Source organism: Schistocerca cancellata, chromosome 1, assembly GCF_023864275.1.
Source record: "Schistocerca cancellata isolate TAMUIC-IGC-003103 chromosome 1, iqSchCanc2.1, whole genome shotgun sequence".
Lineage (NCBI taxonomy): Eukaryota > Metazoa > Arthropoda > Insecta > Orthoptera > Acrididae > Schistocerca > Schistocerca cancellata.
The window spans coordinates 1,143,290,298-1,143,298,912 of NC_064626.1; the positions used below are offsets into that span (position 1 = coordinate 1,143,290,298).

The 8,615-nt window shown below is 39.8% G+C and overlaps 1 non-coding gene across 1 annotated transcript; it reads left to right on the top strand.

Annotated features, from left to right (window-relative positions):
• The first annotated feature begins 8,239 nt into the window (after positions 1–8,239).
• On the top strand, positions 8,240–8,321 carry Trnal-aag (transfer RNA leucine (anticodon AAG)). The gene has a single exon. It is a non-coding gene; the product is annotated as a tRNA-Leu (tRNA).
• The last annotated feature ends 294 nt before the right edge of the window (positions 8,322–8,615 follow it).

Below are 8,615 nucleotides of genomic sequence, written 5' to 3' on the forward strand. Positions count from 1 at the left end.
TGAGAGAGGAGTGAGACAGGGTTGTAGTTATTCAATCTGTACACTGAGCAAGCAATAAAGGAAATAAAAGAAAAATTTGGAATGCAGGGAGAGGAAATAAAAACTTTGTTTGCTGATGACATACAGACATACCAGAGGACTTGGAAGAGCAGCTGAACGGACTGGACATTGCCTTGAAATAAGGATATAAGTTGAACATCAACAAAAGCAAAACGAGGATAATGGAATGTAGTCGAATCAAATCTGGTGATGCTGAGGGAATTAGATTGAGAAACGAGACACTTAAAGCAGTAGATGAGTTTTGCTGTTTGGGCAGCAAAGTAACTGATGATGGCCGAAATAGAGGCTGTAAAATGTAGACTGGCTATGGCAAGGAAAGCGTTTCTGAAGAAGAGAAATTCGTTAGCACCGAATATTAAGTGTACGGAAATCTATTCTGAAAGTATTTGTATGGAGTGTAGCCAAGTATGCAAGTGAAACATGTACGATAACCAGTTCAGACAAGAAGAGAATAGAAGCTTTTCAAATCTGGTGCTACAGAAGAATGCTGAAGATTAGATGGGTAGAACACGTAACTAATAAGGAGGTACTGAACAGAATTGGGAAGGGGAGAGATCTGTGGCGCAGCTTGACGAAAAGAAGGGATCGGTTGATCATGTTCTGAGATATCAAGGAAACACCAATGTTCGGACTGAACACGACAACAACAACAACAACAACAACAACCTGAGCTGAATTGCTCGCCATGTTTTTCCCCTAGTATAGGACATTCATACATCTTTGCTTATGAGTCACGATGCGAGTGGCCATTTGTAACTAGCCTCGAGCGGGCGTGTGTTATGTATAAAGTGCGCCAGCCACAAATAACATTGTCTCGTGCCGTTCCATTGTTTAAAAACTGCAAAGCTGCACCTATTCCTTCATTATCGCTGCAGCTAACACTGTGATAGGCTGTGCTGCCATACGTCCAAGTGAGTGACAGTACTATTTACAGTGAGCTAGGTGAGAAAAAAAATTACGATCCGGGCAATGAAATGACCCAGATTCCGAGCTAGCAGCGCAATACCACAATGAGGAAGATGTCTAAGAGATAATTAGCAATCGAATAAGCGGTTGCCTGGGGTCTGATGCAAGAGCGCTGTTAAATGCTTGGAGTGGGTCATTACTGTGCGGTAACACTTGCATGCGGCAACAGAGTGGTCTAATGAATGTTTATTTTAATACTGTTTCATAAAACTGATTTATTTTATCATTGTTTGATGAAATGATCACGAAACTGTGATTTTTCTCGTACATGTTTACCTTGGTAACACAGTTATTCTTTACATGTACACGAAGTACGCCTCCGCTCACCTCATGTTACGGAAAACGGCGCGTCCGCACGAGGGTTAAATTGTAGGCATTAACTTTGTGGAAGCAGAATCTAAGCTACTGTAACATAATAAAACTAACAAATTACGCATGAGAGATGCTTGAATGTTGTAACGACTCATTAGGTGTTTTCATTTTGGCAGCATATATTCCAGAACCCTTAGTACTTGCTTATGTTACACCTTGATAGAAGACAGAGCTACAGAACTATTTTTTGATACTTTCCATCACTTCTTCAGTCTTCTTCTTCTTTTGCTTGTGCCTTCTCCTTCAGTTTTTGCAAGGTCGGCATCGTTACAATCGGATTTGGCACAGTTAATTTGAAGGGGTGGCCGGATGCCCTTCATGCCGCCACTCCGTACCCCCCAGGACGCAATCGGTGTACCCCATCTGTTTGCGTCTAGTGTAAATCATGAAATAGTGCGAATGTATTACCAAATGCCTGTGAGTCGTGTAACGGAGGCGGGATGTGGGGGACCAGCCCGGTATTCATCTAGTGGGATGTGGAAAACCGCCTAAAAACCACATCCAGGCGTGCTGGCACACCGGCCCTCGTCGTGTACGCTCCGGGCAGATACGATCCGGGGCCGGCGCCAACCTGAGTCCAGGAAGCAGGGCACTAACGCTCTTGCCTCGTGATGGCTGGGTGTTGTGTGATGTCCTTAGGTTAGTTAGGTTTAAGTAGTTCTAAGCTCTAGGGGACTGATGACCTCAGATGTTAAGTCCCATAGTGCTCAGAGCCATTTTGAACCACTAGCGCTCTTGGCTAACCTGGCGGGTCCATTGCTTCTTCAGTGAGTTGTTACTAACCTCTCATGAAGAAGTATCATGGAGAACTACACAAAATGAATTCTGGTTAAATGACAGATGAAACTGTTAATAAAAATTCGTTTCACTGTAATATGAAGCTATATTCCTCCTCTCCCCTACGCCCCAAGTACAATAAATATGACGCATTTCTTAAAGTACCTACTTACTATTAAAAACCAAACACTACTTTTGTAAGTGCCTATATATGGGCTAAATGTAATAAATACGCAAAGGTGTTACTGCATAACACCCATATTTGAAGGCGCTGGTACCGGTTTTTTAACTGATTAAATTTAATATTTACAAACAACTATGCAAGTTCTGAGCCTGCATTTCTGTGGTCGTGTAATATTACGTTTTCGTTTTCCTCTTGTATGAAAAGGGCGTTCTAAATATCACCATAAACCTTAATTACTGTTGAGAACACTGTACACATGAAATATCATATACTTTATAAGAAATATTCGAAAAGTTGCGTGAATTGGTTATAAATTTTGCCGAATCTTCAAACTTGGGGAAAAAATAGCGCACGAATTAGCCCATTATATAGGTGCTGTAGTCGAGAATCTTGGCTCGCAAGGAGACCGCACGCCAAACGGATTTTTGTAATGTTTTTATTGTACAGAACCTGAACTTAAAGAGTTCAAATCTTAAGCCGCCAAACCAGTTCGTGGTAACTAAAAAAATTCTCGAGAAAATCGACTTTGAGCTTTTCATCAGAATTACAATAATTTTTCAATGTACCGTGTGGTACTGTGGTAGACTGCTTGCCTGGCATGCGGCCGTCCTGGGTTCGATTCTGACCGCCGCACACTCTACGATCATTTCTGTGAAGTGGAAAATACGTACAAATAAGAAAAAAGTAGATAGCGTTCGTGACTGATGATTGCTAACCCGAGTTTCGCTTCGGTAATTATTTCTTTTCTTTCCATTAGAATACTTGTATGATTTAAATATAAAATACATAAAATAAACGCGATTTAAAACATGTATAATTTTCGTTCTTATGAAAATGACGTCAGAGTTGCGGGGAAACACATTCAGGAACGCAGCATTTCTACAGCGTTCTCGACGCTGTGAAAAGTATTGTTTTCTGTGTTGTTATGATCTACCATTCTACCTCTGGTATAAAACGATAACACTGTCCAAATAGAGAGTATTCGATATTTCATTTTTGTTGCAAAAATTTAATTTGTAATTTTTTATTTAAACAATCTTTATTAACAATATTTAATAAAAATCTGTTACTTCTGATTAACATTTGCAATGAAAATGACGCATTTCTTAAAGTACCTACTTACTATTAAAAACCAAACACTACTTTTGTGAGTGCCTATATGCAACATGTAATTTGAAATAAGACGTCTTTTTTTATATAAATACGATAATTAGATTACTGTTGTTTAGCATATACTTAATGAATTTTTAAAAATGATATAGGTATTAGAACTGAACGAAAAAAACTGAAACGAGATTCGAACCAACGATTATCAATCTGTAGTACTACCAGTTTTTATTTTTTATGAATTTTTTCGTATGACTGTATTTTACGCTTCATAGGAATGCTCGTATAACTTAGTCTGTTAAAGAGCTGCGTCGGGCGGGAATCGAACCTGGGCCACTCGAATGAGGATTAAGCACTCTACCACAGACCACGCGGTCTTGTATTGATTTGAATTCGGCAGGAAAACTTCATAGGTAATTTTTTCGAGAATTTTGGACGGTTGTATCGGCCTGCTTTGGGATACTGATCTTTGAGCTCTCAACTTCACGTACCATAAATATAATTTTTTTAAAAAATCCGATTGGTGTCTTGTCCCACTTATCAGTATGCACGCGTTTTCACGGCATTGTTGCTGTCGGACCGGGCAAGGATAATTTACTGCGCCCATTCGTCATTGCTTCTGGCAGCGACTATACTTCACTTGTGGTTCCGTCCCCAGGCCTTGCCTTGGGACCTCGTCCTACCGAAGACATCAGTGTTACGTGTATTATGAATACCGCTGAACTGATGATGGGACACTTTTAAGCTGAGAAAAACTCTACAACCTTTGGAATTCCCTTCATAGGAAGCCTATACATCTGTACTATCTGTAAATAACAACGAAATTGACACCAAGAAATATTTGGTCTATATCCCTCAAGACACGTTGCAGCTATGGAAATCAGTCGCAAAAGCATCTCGTGATGTAGATGAAGATGAGTAATGTAACCGTGCACAACGTCAAAAACTACTCAGAAATATGTAACAGTAAAAGAAGTTTATATGTACTCGTTTTATTTTAAAACGAGTAACTCAACGCAAAAATTTATTTGAAAATCCAGCGTACTGCAGGAAGGGAACATGTCGAACACCAACCAAGTTCTCCCCCCTCTTTCCCCGTGCGTCATACTTGACTTCTACTTTCGTATAATAAACAAGTATACCTACATCAAAAAAACCAGAAATACATGCCAGAAGATAAATTGCTTTAAACCGATTTTACTCAGTTTTTTCGTGTCTACTGTAAAAGCAGGAAACGTGGATACGGTGCCTTTCTACAGTGAGCATTTCATACGTACTTTAATGAAGATGTTATTGTTTGGAAAAGAAATCTCCTAAAATAACTACCTTGAAAATTTTCTTTTAATCGTCATAGACGGCTGCGACTAAGTTCTTTTTTTAAATTCTGTTTCTGGTGTGGTTGTGAGGGGTACCACAGCCTTTGGCCAAATTATTAGACGCACTGCACATTTTAAGTGTTATTTGTAATAATTACGTGTTAAATCCTATATTTAATGCGATTAATCGGAAAATTTGCCAGTTATTCAGGGCACTTATTACACTGTATAATTTTGTATCTATTGTTGCTACGTGACTTATTGTAGCCATCAATGTACAGCGTACAGGAAAAGACCTGTTGAGATGCGTTCTCGCGTGTAACTGGCGTAATACTTTGGTTGCTTTGATTATCAATTTCGTAATATTGACATCGCATTTGAATGTTTAACAGCCAGATAATGCTAATTCTGACCTTTAAAAAGGGTAAAAGAGGGGACATTTCACCATGTAAGAAAGGTGAGGTCAAAGCCCTCATTAATACGAAAAGGTATTCCAGTCGGAAAATTTCACGAAGGTTGGCAATCTCAGAAGCTAGCGTGGGGCGCATAAAGAAGAAAATTGATTCATGTGAAGAATTGATCGCCAGCAGGAAGAATAAATGTGGAAGAAAACCAATTTTCACCCCAAGGTCAGAAAGATTTCTCAAAAGAATTTGCCTAGAAAACAGATTTGCAACAACGAAAAAGATAATATCTCAAGTAGAAGAGACCAATATGAATGCATCTGAACGCACTGTTCGCAGAAATTTGAAGGATATTGATTTCAAAGCCTGTCGACCCGCTAGAAAACCAAAGTTAACAGCGACAATGAAAGCCAAGCGTCTGAAGTGGGCTCAACAGTGATGTGATACGGATGTGGAGTTTTGGAGATCAGTAATTTAACTTTAAAATTATTATTTACGATATGCTTCAACCTACGTACATTTATTCATGGTATATTAATTATGTTTCTTGATTTTTTACAGGTATGTTTCAGCGATGAAAGGACGTTCGAAATTTTAACTAATAAATCTCAGTAAACAAGAGAATAGAAGCTTTCGAAATGTGGTGCTACAGAAGAATGCTGAAGATTGGATGGGTAGATCACATAACTAATGAGGTATTGAATAGAATTGGGGAGAAGAGGAGCTTGTGGCACAACTTGACTAGAAGAAGGGATCGGTTGGTAGGACATGTTCTGAGACATCGAGGGATCACCAATTTAGAATTGGAGGACAGCGTGGAGGGTAAAAATCGTAGAGGAAGACCAAGAGATGAATACACTAAGCAGATTCAGAAGGATGTAGGCTGCAGTAGGTACTGGGAGATGAAGAAGCTTGCACAGGATAGAGTAGCATGGAGAGCTGCATCAAACCAGTCTCAGGACTGAAGACCACAACAACAACAACAACAACAACAATGTGCTCCGTCGAACAGGAGAACAATTTCATCCCGACTGCATTATCCAGACTGTAAAACAGGCAACGAAGGTGATGATTTGGTCTGTCATTTGTGGCAAGGGTACAGGAAGGCTAAAGACATGGTTAAAGACATAATGACGCAAGACCAGTACAAGGAAGTTCTGCAAAACCGGTTAATACCATAGCTCAGAGAATGGTTCCCGAATGGGGAATCATTTATTTGTATGCAAGATGTAGCTCCTGTCGCACAGCCAGGTCAGTTAAATCCTTTCTGAAGGAACGAAATATCCCTCTGTTAGACTGGCCAGGTAATAATCCCGAGATGAACCCCACTGAAAATGTATGGAAACTAATGAAGAGGGAGGTGGCAAAAGATGTCATCACAACAAAAACACAGCTCCTAGAGAAGATCATTCATGTGTTGCATCATCATTCACAAATGCAGGACACAGTCCGGTCCTGTATCGACAGGCTCTCGTAGCTGCAAAAGGTGGCTCAACAAGATATTAAAACTAACGTTTTCACTTTCACAATATTTTAATTTTTGTTGTAATTATTGAAATAAAATATTTTCAACAAATACAATGTTTTATTTATTTGTTATATCACCTTATTTATGAAGTAGACTACACAAAACCATTTTACCACAATTTATATATTAAAAAGACAAATTTCGTTTGACATAAATCAAAATTTGCTTAAAAACTGTAGTGCGTCTAATAAATTGCCCAGGGACTGTAGTTTGTTTTATCCGATTATCAATCAGATTTTAATATTTACTGGAATTTACGTGTTTTATGCTTAATTAGGAAATTGTTGATATCACAACTCATTCGCTGGAGAGAGTGCTGTTGCATGTACATATATTAAGAACATATAATGAAAATTTCACTCTGCAGTGGAGTGTGCGCTGATACGAAACTTCTTGGCAGATTGAAACTATTATGCGCTGGACCTAGACTTGAACTCGGGACTGTACTCTACCGGCAGAGCACTTGCCCGCGAAAGACAAAGTCCCGAGTTCGAAATCTCAGTCCGGCACACTGTTTTAGTCTGCCAGCAAGTTACATTATGAATACAGTAATGGAGTTAATAAGATGACACGGTAAACTTTAAAAAAAAAAAGCGAGGGGGTGGGGGGGAGGGGTACGGAGTACTTTTAATAGTTTGGAACACGAATGGCGACTTATAAGTAACCATAAAAAAGTACCAATTCCGACCCTGTTATAAACCTGCGTGATACCGACTTTTAAATCATTCTTTCTTGAAACAAAAACACCAGATTGCACTAAATTTTCTCCTGTTCCTCAGAGGTAGGGGCCTCCCAACACCCCTCCCGCCCTACTCCTAACTTCGTTACTTGAAAACTGTATGCACTGCTTCACCGTGAACGCATGCAGATCGTGCCTGTGTTTTTTAACTTGCGTGTTCTGAAGATTTAATCGCCTACCTCTCATTATCTTACATTTAATAATAACAAATCGTACCAACACCGGCACGTTTCGAAAGATTCTCAATGTTTGAAGCAGCATATATTGATCATAACGTCTGACATAAACTCCACCAAATACGAGCTTCAAATTAAACGACGAAATCTCGCTTCTCAGAACTCAATTCGATATAGACACCCCAAACGGTCGAAACAGAACATGTCATAGTGACATTAAGGAGCGGTATCAACTCGGTGAGCATTGTCTGCCGATAAAAGCGAGCTGAGCAGAGGCCGGCAGTGGATTGCAGTTTTGTGAAGTTGAAATGCTGGATTTGATGGTTTTTGTAGTAAGAAGTTAACCTTCAATAGCACAGTAAAGCTCGTTCAAAAACGCATTGCTTTTGGTTCGGCTTGTATTATGAAAGTATCGAGGAATGTGACATCGCGAATCTTAGTGTCACCCTTCTTGGACTGTTGTAGTTGACTCGGCAGTACTTATGGACACACGTTACTCCCGACGTTGATAACCGGAGCAATGCTATTACTAGGAAAGACAACATCGTCTCTGCGTGTCCCGAACGTGTTTGTACGTAGTATACCAAAATTGGCAGGCTCTGCGTCAAGTGGTAGCGTGGCCGAGCGGTCTAAGGCGCTGGTTTAAGGCACCAGTCTCTTCGGAGGCGTGGGTTCGAATCCCACCGCTGCCAATAATTTTTTCCACCTTAGAATGTGACACCTGCAACCCACGTAATGGTAGTTTGCAAAGTACAACTGTTCTTGACTGAATTAACCATGAAAAGATATCTCAAGTATATTTGGTGTTACTTTATCCAAACTAAATTCGAAACTCTGCGGCCATTGTGTAGATGAACCAGTCGCAAATAGTTTTAAAGTGCTTTACTGCAAAGCCATAAATGGTTTCAGGCGATCATGCCCATCTGCAGATTGCATGTTTCCGAATGGTTTAACGTTGCGTCAGCAGCATGTCCTACGCTATCAGA